Source organism: Lactuca saligna, chromosome 8 (assembly GCF_052625555.1).
Source record: "Lactuca saligna cultivar CGN05327 chromosome 8, ASM5262555v1, whole genome shotgun sequence".
NCBI lineage: Eukaryota > Viridiplantae > Streptophyta > Magnoliopsida > Asterales > Asteraceae > Lactuca > Lactuca saligna.
In genome coordinates this window covers 13,952,700-13,962,172 of record NC_136424.1, presented here as the reverse complement: position 1 = coordinate 13,962,172, position 9,473 = coordinate 13,952,700, and positions in this window count along the sequence as shown.

Genomic DNA, 9,473 nt, shown 5'->3' with positions numbered 1-9,473 from the left:
ATCACATATATCTATAAATTCTAAAATATTATTATAATAATGTCATTACATATAAATCTATATAAAAACAACATTTAACATTATTCTAATAGAATATTATAAATGTACAGAAAACCTATAACATTACTCTATTAGAATATTGTACATGAACTATAACAAAAAATGAACATTTGATCATTATAGCATGATATTTCAGATTGATCAAAGCATAACTATTTTTGAACCATGACTATTGTTCTGTGAAACATTCACTGGCCATTGAAACAACCATACCTATTGTTCAAAACTAAAAAGAAAAAAGATAACCAATATTCAAACGAACAAAACACAACCATGTCATTCATAATCAAAGACTTTCAAATATTCCAAAAAACTTATTCACGTCCTTCCAGTATGTTTCTTGCATTGATCCATTCTCTCATCATTTTTAATGACCAATCTTATCAACCTTTCCCTATTCCTTTGCTTCGTCGGTCACTTTCTTATGGAATTGGAATCTGATTGGTCAAAGCATAACTATTTTGTATGCTTCTTATTCTGCAGAAAACCTTCTTCACCCAAGTCAATGTTTCACATTTCCACTTACTGTTTCAGAATAAATTTCCATCTGTCGCATTAAGAACACATCAGAATAAATTTCATTAGCTTTCATTGTGTATCAAACACTAATCCTAGCTACAGTAAATAATTTCAAAAATGTTTAACCGAAACTACAATAAAGAAGTTCATTTCTAGCCCAAGCTATAGTGAATCTGGATTAAACACTAACCATAGCTACAATATAAATTTCAAAAAAATAATTCCTAAATTAGAATAAATTGTTTAACTTCCTAAAGCCTATTACAATAGATGATTTAGAATCTACATTATGTAGAATCTAAATCTGAATCAAATATTATCGAACTAAAACATAAAGAGATGAATTCAATTATGTCAGGATAGAATAACAAATTCTCAAAATATATTTTAGTTTTGACTTATCAAAGTAATCATTAACATCTAGTTAATCAATAAAATAACATCTTAAATCAAATTTATGAAGTAACACCCAACTTTACAAATCAGAATACCTAGAATATTAAGTTACCAAAGACTATTTTACTAATATTTTTACTGGATCATCTAACTTATAAAACAAAGTAACATCTGATTCAAATTAAGAAGTATCATATTACTTATCAAACTAGAATACTTAGAATATCAAATCATCAAAAAATATGTCACTAAATATTTACTAGATAATCCAATTACTCAGACAAAATAACATCTAAAATCAATTAGGAAGCAAGTTATGTTTGCATCTACAACATTCTATCATTTTCATTCACAATTTTCTTGCAGAAAATATGAAATCATTACAGAGTGCATTATGTCGAACACCTAGCGGGCGATCACTAAATTTACCAAACACCTAACTGACACTAGAAGTATGAAACTAATAAGATAAACCAAACAAACTAACAAATTATAATTCAAATTCCAAGAATATCTCTACAGACGTTGTGAATAACTTCATTTATGCATAAATAACATAGCTTGGATTGTAGATTTATTAACATTGAAATTGTTAACAGCCAAAGTTGAGTCAATGGAATCTTTTATTACCTGATGAGAAGAATCCTTCCTCAACTAAGAATCATGAGAAGAAGTAGCAGTTGAAGTTTTTTTTTATGAAAACTTAGATCTGGAGCCTTTGATTGAGAATCAACTACTTCTGACGAATCATCACACAAACCAGAGCTAGAATTAGAATCAATTTTAGCAGAACGAGTCACGATTGATGCTCGATTAGAAAAAAAAACCTTCAAATTGGTGTACCTAAGCTTGAAATCTTTTTCATTATTTCAATTTCTAGGGTTTTTGATACCTTCCAATCGAACAAGAAGCTAAGGTTTTATCGACTGATTTTTCAAGATTATCCAATCTAATTACACCTTTTGATAAGAATATAAAATGAAATTTTTTCCTGGAAGATGCTGGGAATAAGATTGAGAGAAATTTTGGATTGAGAAAATTTGGGCGAGAACGATGAAAAAACTTCTGAACGTGAATTGATCAGATATCATCCATTGGAGTACACAATTCCTATTTTACCCCTCCGTGTCATCGAATTAATCCTGAACTTTGATAAATTTTCAAAATTGCCACCGCCTCTTATCAGATTGTATGTTTTGATCTCAGCCTTAGATTATTTTTGATCAAGGGACATCAATAGGTCCCCATGTCTCACAAAATAATGTGGTCTCATATGAACTTAACCCTATATATATATATATATATATAACCGAGTAAAACTCATAAAACCACATAAAAATAACTATGTTCATTTTTGAACATTTTGTATGTTCATAATAGAAGATACATATGTTTTTATTCATTTCCATGGTATATATGGGAAAATTTCATCCACATCCTTCTAAATTTTAAGTATTATGTAAATGTCCTTATAAATTTTAAGATTATGTATATGTCATTCTAATACTATTATATATATATATATATATATATATATATATATATATATATATATATATCCAAACTAATATTTTAATTAAAATTAAATTAATATTATATTAAAAAAATTATCTAAAATTCAAAATTATATATAATATTACTAAAATACCCTTTCCAAATACAAAATTAGAATTAAACCATTCAATTAGGATTAGGGATCATTTAGTATTGAAACGTTTTACTCATCTTCTTCTCATACATTTTTTTCTCCTGTTCTTCCAGTGGCGGAACCAGAAATTTTTATATGGGGTACAAACATTGTTAATATATATATATATATATATATATATATATATATATATATATATATATATATATATATATATATTGTTATCTAGTATCGGGCATTAAAAAACATGTTATAATTACTTTAGTTGGAGGTACAATAACAAGAAACATGTTTATAAACAATATTATATATATATATATATATATATATATATATATATATATATATATATATATATAACAATTTTTTAGGGATACTGTAGTACCCCAACGCCCCATTTAGCTCTGCCACTGTGTTCTTCAATATAAGATCGTTTTTCTAATCAACTAATCATATTGAAAAGCTTCAAATCGTGTTACTCGTCTTCTTATCCTACATATCATGTGGTGTCCTACATATCATGTGGTATGGTTGTGTTAATTGGGGGATCTTGACTTTGGGGGTGTGTGTTTTCTTATTTATGTATGTGTTTGTTTTTGAAGGTCTCATTTCAATACCTATGTGCCTTTAGTGTAGTTGTATGTGATAAACCTTTGCATGTTTTCATCATGGCTTTATCCTTATACTATTTCGGCATGTTTATGCCCTCTGTCGATCGATGTTAGAGCAGTTTTATTGGATGCTTATTGAGCATTAGGTTTATAGTGGAATGACCGAATAACACTAAAGTGCTCATGGTGGTTGCGACTTTATTCAGTCATAACCACCTGGTAAGTGATCCTAAAATCTTATAAAAATTGACTATTTTGCCCCTGTTGATCTGTGTGGCTGTTTTATCTCTTCACAAATGTTGTACTGTTGTATTGAGACTCTAAATGCACTGCATGGAGTATGAATTTCATCGGTGATATCAGGACAAATTTAAGGCCCTGTTGGTGGATGCTTCAGGTGGATTTGGGGAGATTTTGGGTGATTTGTATAGTTTTACCCTTAAGAAAGAAATACATGATACACAAAGGATGAAAAAGCTTTTGATCTGTTTGGAAGTTTCTCAAAAAATCAACTTTTAGATGCATATTTAGACATTGCTATATGATGTTAAGCAATTAAACTTGGATACCTTACAAACATCATATATAATTTTTGACAAAACTGCACAAATGGTCCCTGTGGTTAGCAGAAAATTGCCACTTTGGTCCAAAAAAGTTTGGACTAGCACCAGAAGTCCAAACTTTTCATTTTCTTGCGAGTTTGGTCCAATTTGCTTTAAACATTTTTATAATGACAGTTTTGCCCCTGAATTTATCCTTTGTATTTTCTTTTTTAAATATTTTTATTATAGAAATTAATAAAATACTCTCTCTCTCTCTCTCTCTCTCTCTCTCTCTCTCGTTGAAAGTCAATGAACAAATAGAGAAACTGTAAACTTCTTTCCCTTCTGATCAAAGTAATATACACAAAAATATGTAAACCTTTTTTCTACATAATCCTCATCTTCCTTTGACTAATTCACCATTAACCCACCTCGTCACCACCAACAACGGAAACCACCATCGTCACCATCTCTCTTATCTTTTGACCGGAGCAACCCGAACTGTTGTGTCTCTGACCACCTGATAACACCTAGAACAACATCACCACCACTCCTCCGAATATGTGATGCCGACGAGAGGAGAAAACGGGCAAACACATCGACCACAGTCGATTGTGGCAGTTCTTTTACAAATCGAGTCCAAAGAGCCATTGCTAAGCCCAATTTACGAAACCCTAGTGTTAGAGAAGAAGGATTCTACATCGACGACAGAGAAGGATCATCGCAGCAAACCCTAGCTCATCCTTTTCTTAGATCTTTCATCATCGGAGAAGAAAGGTTATCTGAAAGCGCACAATCTGTTTAATATCTATTCGATCTTCGTCTCCGACTGTGTATCTTTTTTCTTCTTCTATCTCGACCGGTGAGCAACGGGGGTGCACCGATCTTCTACCTCACTGTATTTGTGTATGTTTATCATTTATGGAATTTGATTTGTGTGTGAGTATTTATCCCTAAAAAATCAATTTGTTTGTGGGAATCATATCAGATTCCAAATTCTGATGAAGGAATTATTAGAGCACCTCTAGTGTTCACTGGTTTGTAGAGGGAATAAGGACGAAAGCAACAAGGTGTTAGTGGAAATCTCGACGGTAGCAGGTGGTGGTGGCTGGTTTTTACGTTGGCAGCGGTGGCAATGGGGAGGCGAGTCTGCCTCCGTTAGTTTTTTGTTCGACGACAAATGAAGAGGGAAAAGGGAGGGAATCAATTAGCAATGATCGGAGAAGGTGTGGGTGGGCTAATCGCAGAAAACAGTGGGGAAGATGGGGTAGTGGCATCGGTGGTTTATGGCGGTTAAAACCCGTCGTGTGTGGGTTTTTCTTCAACTGAGAGAGAGAGAGGACATTGTAACGGGGAGAGAGAAAGAGAGAGAGAGAGAGAGAGAGAGAGAGTATTTTATTAATTTCTATAATAAAAATATACAAAAAAGAAAATATAAAGAATAAATTCAGGGGCAAATCTGTCATTATACAAATGTTTAAAGCAAATTGGACCAAACTTGCAAGAAAATGAAAAGTTTGGACCTCTGATGCTAGTCCAAACTTTTTTGGACCAAAGTGGCAATTTTTAGCTAACCACAGGGACCATTTGTGCAGTTTTGTCATAATTTTTTGGTGATATGTCAACATAACTAATTCAAATATAAATTTAATATTTCATTTAGGAAGGGTATTTTAGTAACATTTTATATAATTTTGAATTTAGATATGTTTTTTAATATTATATTAGATTAACTTTAATTAAAAAATGAATTTCGATATACATATATATATATATATATATATATATATATATATATATATATATATATATATATATATATATATATATATATATATATATATATGGTTAGGTTATTTTGTTTTTACTAAGTATTGTGTGTCCGAAAGCACAGATATGGACCAACGGATTAAATTAATCAATGGACATGATTTGAGAGTATATGATATTACAATGGGGTAACATGTATCATATAATCACACAATTTTTAGCAAAAGGGTATTTTGGATAATTAACTACATTTATAAAAGGAAATTTTCGGATTTTTAGGGATGATTCATTCTCCTAATTTAAAAAAAAAAAAAGAATTTTATAATTAATTCAATTTCAATTGTTACCGATTTTATTCCGTCAGAATATTTTTTGTTAAAATGATGCTCTTTTGGAATTTTATTCTAATAGAATATTATTGAATAAAAACAAAATTCTTGAATTAGATGTTGAAAAATAACAAACATTCTAATATATTCTTATAGATCCGAACTTAAATACAAATTCATACATATTCTTACAGACTAAAATCCTTATACATTTTAATATAATTATACATATTCTAAAAGAATATCAACAAAAATGATTAAAATTGTTAAAAAAAATAACGACATTCTTAAATTGTGAGTATGATCAAACTTTATTCATTCTTCAAGTTATTCATATTAGGTCTTCAACGCCTTCTTCTAGCCATTCCTATCACAAATACAACAAAAACCAATAATTGTTAAAAACATGTTACTTGCAATTAACTATCACTTAATATATTCCGGTAGAATACATAGAATATGACAGAATACATATAATACATTATGGCAGAATACATCGATTTTATTCTGATAGAATATATTCTGATAGAATACATAGAATACATTCAAAAGTATTGTATTTACTGCTAATATAATTTTAGATTTCAAAAATACAATAACGAGGGACAATAGAAATTGGAATTCAAAATCACAAATTGAACCAAAATAATACACAGACAAATTAATTATCTTTTTTAACAATTACATAAAACATGTATTGCTAGTAATTCTGACAGAATACATACCACAATGTTAAATTCTTTAAATTCTCAATAATGACAGCTTATCCCTTGGCCAATCTTGAAACCTCTGAAAAACATGAAAAACAAAAATTTTGTTTCTTAGGATTTTTAACAAACAGTTGGTAGGCACTAAATAAATAATTGGTTATTAGTTAACAATGATACATGATTTTTAAACCTAGTACATGGTGTGAATATTTATCTGTAACAGGAACAATAAATTAAAAACAAATGTTAAATGTAATAACAAAAACACAAAACATTTAAAAGTAATAAGCTAAAAATAAGAAAAGCAATAATACAATCACATTTCCATGATGAAGCTTCCAAATCATATGATTATCATGATATATTATTATTTAACAATCAAAGGAATTAAATCTACTTGTTTGTAAATCAGCCAAAAAAGAAATTATAGAACTTACTGTCAAATAAGAAATTCCAGAACTTACTATCAAATAAGGAAGATTTTATGATAATTGTCTCCGCATAGCTATATGATCTATTAACAAAATAATTTTAAATCACTTCTATTAGATTGTTCGAAAACAGATTTCTACATAACTAAAGAACTTACTGTCTAAATACGACATTTTTTAACAAAAAAAAAAAAAAAAAAAAAAAGTTACCTGGATCTGATCGATAGTGTGTGCCATGTGTCTCGTTACTAATCTTTGTAAAAAAATCAATCATATGTCGTGAAGATGATGGTTGTGTTGCCTGTAGTATATGAAGATGATGAAGAAAATGTCAACGACGGCGTAGGGTTAATTATTTGGAGACTTGAAAATGATAGGGTTTATAAAAAAAACTGCACACGTGATTTAAGGGACCACCATTCGACTTCCCTCAATCGTCTGATGCCTTCTCCATCTGATGAAGACGACGATGAGGACCGAAGTCCCTTTCTCAGCCCTCCCTGCAAATCTGTTTGACCCTCACTAGTGCCCTTGATTTTTGACTGTTCCCATTCGATCGTTCCTTATTCCCGATCTGTTGAAGAAGACGCGTCCCCTCTTTGTGCATTTAGGGTTGTGGATATGATGATTTTAAATAAGTCAAACAATAGTAGACGTAATTTAAGGGATATACCAAATATATAAGAATTTATTTTTAGTTTATAAAAACAAAAAGACTCATCTACCCTTTTTTTACATTAATGATTTTTTTTTCTTGAATTCTTATTGGTGCATTTAGGCATACAATAGTTGCTAAAAACATTTGAACCTATATATATATATATATATATATATATATATATATATATATATATATATATATATATATATATATAATAAAGTTTTAGAATGATATATACATAATTTTTAAATTTATAAGGATATTGATATAATATTTAAAGTTTAGAAGGATATGGATGAAATTTTCCTAAAACACAAAAAACAATGTCGATTTATTAAAAAACTGTCCAAAACACAAAAAATTGTCCAATAATTTTTTATCTAATAATTTTCATTAAAATCCGTAATGTGGTTGAATTTTAAAGATCACAGAAAATGCAATGTTTTTTCTAAACATATTTTTATAGGATTTTCGAATATAAATGAATAATTGGTTGGATTTTTTTAAAATTTGCCCTTCATATGATATCTTCATTTGAAATAAAAAGGTAAAACACAATATAAACATTTTTAACACAAACATAATTTAATGAGTTTTCCAAATATAAATATATAATAGGTTTGACTTTATGTATTTACACTATATATTTTTCCGGATCAAAATTTAAGATGAATATATCTTAGCATCTTAATGTAAATGAAAAATAAGAATATATTCTGAAAACCATTATGAGCAAAGCTTCACCACTCTTTTCTGGAAACGAAGAATCAAACAAATTGGGAATTTTTTAAAGCATTATTAGTTCAAATAAATAAAATTCTAGACTCAACAAAAATTATTATACGAACATTCCCAATTTTGGATTGCTGGACACTCAGAATTTATTAATATATTAAAAAAAATCATTTCCCGTCCACCTATAAGCATGAAAAATAGTGTATATATTGTATTAACATTTTATATTAAGATATAAGATGATGTATATCACTCTTCATTTCTGTCGATTTTTCTCTCAAAATTTATCTTCATCTACTAAATTTCATTTTATGTAAATCAGTACAAGTAATATTATTTTTATGGGAGGTGATTTTTCCACAAAATGATTTAATGCTTCCAAGAAATAATTAATATATGGACTATTTTACCCTTCAATTCATTTAATGCATTTAACTAATATATGAATAATTAATATAAGAGCTGATAATATGGGATCTTATCTATTTTTAGGTGAATAAGAATTCCTAACCTAAATGTCAGTTTTTGTTTCAAAAAAAACACACATGTCGCCTTGAAAATCAACAGACGTATGATGATCTTCTCCAGCCCGCTACTTCCGTTCATCTTCAATCGGTAAGCTTCAAAATCATTACTATTAGTCACAAAAAAAATTACAAATAACAAAATAAGATAAGATACGAATAGTTAATTGATATCTCTTTGATTTAGTTAGAAAAATTATTACGTCTTCAAATCACAAAAAAAAATAATAAGAATAAGAATAAGAATAAGAAAAGTTACAGTGACCACATGTGCTTTTAGTTTGAATAATTACAAGTTTTTCAATCGTAATGTTAGTTTCGAATCATGGAAGAAGCAAACATATATTAAATTTTGAATTGGATCGTTTTTTTTTTTTTTTTGAATAAAAGCCTTTTTAATTAATTGTCTTAACAATATCAAATACATGCAAAAAGACAAAGGCACAAATTTTTTCTACTAGTGACATTAAGTTCTTCTCTTTTGTTTATTTTGTTTTTAATTTAAAATTTAGATGAAAAAATGAGCAATACTTAGAC